Below are 3,803 nucleotides of genomic sequence, written 5' to 3'. Positions count from 1 at the left end.
GCTGCCCTGTGTCATATGGGGGATGGGTTGGAGGGGGCTTTGAGCAATGTGGTCTAGTGGAAGGTGTCCCTGTCCATGGCAGGGGGGTTGAAACTGTATCATCTTTAAGGTCCTTTTCAACCCAAACCATTCCATGATTCTATGATACTATGACAGTAATTGACCAGTGTGGGCTACAGCAGGGCTGAAAGCACATCAGTCATTCTGTCAGTCATGCTGGCTCCTACCTCCTCACCCTGCCAGCCAGGACTCTGAGTAAGCAGGAGCAAGGAGAGAGCAAAGAAGAAGCTGGCAGTGTTTTGAGGATTGCATCACAGACAAAATGGGGCAGAAGGGGAGGCAGAGGCAAGAAACTCACCATGTCCATCTGGAGCACAGATGGCTCAGAGCAGTGGGGCTTGGGTGCCCCTGATATTGCCTCACATCCAACAAATTGAGCTTTGCCAGGTCACTAACCACCAAGCTACACATCTCTATGCACATCAGAGGAAACACATCCTTCTGTTTTTTTCTGCCCCCACACTCCCAGAGCTGTGGTCTGGCAATAGGCACACAGGACCAGGATGAGGAGCACAGAACAAGGCAACACCAGAGGGGTCTGTCCCTCATGGGTCCCTCCTCCTCCTCCCAGTTCTGCAGCAGCAAGAAGATGTGGGCTTCCAGGGCTCCCAGCTCCTCGTTGAGGGCTGATGCAGAGAGAAGAGGCTGCAGAGAGGCAAGGTGGAGAGAGAGGAGGCTGGAGCTGATCCTGTGAGCCTACGCCTTGGGCCATGGGGCACGTGCTCCACAGTCTACTTCACTTTGAAGCATCTTCAGTGTCCACGATGCACAACTAACTTCTGTGGCCATGTGCTGCTCAGCAGGAGGACACCCCCAGGGAGAAATGTGGCTGCAAGCCCAGCCATCAGCTTTCAATACTTGCTTAGTGCAGAGGTGATGTTTTCTAGAAAAGAATTGCTGTCCCCTTTCGCTGGCTGAGGTGTGCATTTCCAAATAGCATGTGACAGGAGCTACTGAGGACAGCTGCCCTCAGCCACCCGTGTTGCAGCAGGGCTGATGGCCAGCCAGCACCCACAGCATGAGGTGGGTGACATTGGCATGTCCCCATCACGTCCCCATCACTGCCCAGGCAGCTGGTCTGAAAACCTGCTTCCCCTGGCTTGCCACCCTGCTGAGGTGGCGGAACTTCCACGGGAACTGTTTCCTAACGCAGGACCAACTAACTCAGTTACTCCATCATGAGGAACTGCAGATTTCATACTTGACACCACATGCAGGCTTCATGTTGGAAGGAGTTACTCTTCAAGCAGGAGGTAATCCTTAAGCCAAGCTACACGAAATAAGGTGCGGGACTCCTTAATGAAACACGTCTCCATGTGTTCACTGTGATAGTTAAAGGGATGGAAAAAGAAATCCAGTAACTCTTCATAAAGAAAGATGTGAGGAAAGGACTGCCCTTTTTTAGAACCCTTTCTTTGTGCAATTTTCTGTGGTAATATGAAAATCGAAATGTAAAGCCTGTTGCATTGATATCAACACAGAAAAAGCAAAGTCAGTGCCATAATGTACTGAGTACACTGTGGCTCATTCCCAAGGACTCAGCTGCACAATCAAGGAATATAATTTAAAAGAAAAAAACCCCACACAGTAAGAAAAAAATGACCATGTAAATTAAGATCTGGTGAGAATACAGCTCCTGAAGCTCTGTGTTGTTAATATTAACCTCATTTGAACAATTATCTTATTCCTACAAGAGTTCCTTGATCGACATAGGTTTGTGAAAATATATAAATAAATCTGCAGATCTGCATTTTTATGCTGGTTTCTGTGAAGTCCTGTGCTGACATCAAGTGGTGACTTATTTTTCATGCCAAAGGGAGACAGACTTGTACTGCATATGCACGGGGTGATGCTTGTTAGCACAGGAAGAAAAAGGAGAGTATGCACAGGGGGCTACAGCAGCGGCCTCACTGGCAGGTGATCCCATAGGGATAGAGAACCAAAGGAGTATGGAAAAGCAACGCAGCCACTGTGCAAGGCAAAGAGGGTGAGCTGAGCCTCTGCAATGGCTCCTGGGCACACAAACTGCTGGCTAAGCCCCCCTAGCAGCCACCAGATGTGACTACTGGCAACAGCTGCCCTTTTCCTGAGCCAAGAAACGGCTGCCTGGGACAGGTACAATGGGGTTTGATGGCCTCAGGGGACTGAGGAGAGCATGGAGAACTCGTTTACTAATGAAAGTGTGACACTCAGTTAACCAAAGAGGATGGGAGGATCCATTAATTAGTTCTGCAGAAATATCGAGTGAAAATAAATAGGCGCTAGCTGTGAATAAAATCGAGCTTGGTATTAGGAGGGTTTTAACTCGGAGTGAACTTCTGGAACAACATCCGTGTGGGCACTGTGCAGGAAAACTCTCCCACAATGCAGGTTTAATGAGGAAGTTTTGCTGAAGACATTAGGGTCCGTGATGTGAGCTGTAACATCAGCCACGGGTTAACAGGGACTGGCCTTGGTGAGGCATGTGGTCTGCTTCACTTGCCCTCCTCAGCACTCAAGCTGGTTTTAAGAGCTGCAATTGATGGGAAGTGAAGGTTTATTTGGGGATTTACTGATGAATGCTCATATCAATTATACTTTGTTAAAAGAACTGCATACTTAAATAATAGTTGGGAATGTATGACATGAAAACACAGAATGGTCTCCATGTTTCTAACTTGGATTCAAAAAACCCACCACTTTTTCTCTCACTGGTTGTTGCTCTGAGTGTAGATATGGTTTCCTGCTCTTCCCAGGAGCCTGCCTGATACCCAGCCCAACCCGAGCAGCGATCTGGACCTTCCAGGTGACTCCCCCCAGTTTCTATACTGAGAATGACGTGCTGTGGTATGGAATACCCCTTTGGCCAGTTTGGGTCAGGTGTCCTGTCCCTGCTCCCTCCTGGTTTCTTGTGCCCCTCCTCGCTGGCAGAGCACAAGAGACCAAAAAGTCCTTGACTTAGGGCAAACACTACTTATCAACAACAAAAACATCAGTGTGCTATCAACATTGTTCTCAGACTGGAGACAAAACACTGCACCAGATACTAGGAAGAAAAATAACTCTATCCCAGACAAAACCAGGATATATACCAATGGGTTAATCCTTCCTTTCATGCTGGGCCAGGCAGGAGCATGGCCCTGTCTGCTGGGTATAAGGCTCTGATCCTCTCTGTACTTACACCTCCTATCACAGACTCTGTGTGTCCATGTGTGGCCAGGATCCTGAAGTCAGGAAGAGTTTCCCATGCTTTCCTTCATGGCTGAGCAATACAAACCTAACAGTGAAAAACAAAACCGCCGTATCTGTTCAGATGCATCCCTAGGGAGGAAATCCCATGCTTGGTTGCTCCAAAAGCTGACCAGTGCACCACAGCCTTTGTAGATGTTTCCTGGGGACAGCATATGAAAGATCCAAGCCATAAAACTGATCCCTGTGGTCATCATCCAGCTTGTACTTTGATCTGGTACAAAGAACTGTTCTTACTGTTGATCTCTTGCCATTTTGCATTATGGTAAGCAATGGCTTGAGGGTGGGAGGAATACCCAACTCTTGGAGCAGCTCTCCACAGAGCTGTCAAACCTGCTCCATCCTCAGGCAGTGCACCAAGAGTAGGGGCACTGTTGCACCACTAAGCAGGTTTGGTTTTGGTTTGTTTTTTCATTTTTTATCATGTGTTGACCTTGAGGCCAGGCTTTGCCCTGAGAGGTTTTGTTTTGTCATGAGGTGATGGACTTTAAACTTCAACATCTCTCATGTAGCCA

Source organism: Nestor notabilis, unplaced genomic scaffold, assembly GCF_000696875.1.
Source record: "Nestor notabilis isolate BGI_N333 unplaced genomic scaffold, ASM69687v1 scaffold11914, whole genome shotgun sequence".
In the NCBI taxonomy this organism is placed as follows: domain Eukaryota; kingdom Metazoa; phylum Chordata; class Aves; order Psittaciformes; family Psittacidae; genus Nestor; species Nestor notabilis.
The sequence above is the reverse complement of the archived record's forward strand: the minus strand, read 5'-3'. Positions refer to the sequence as shown.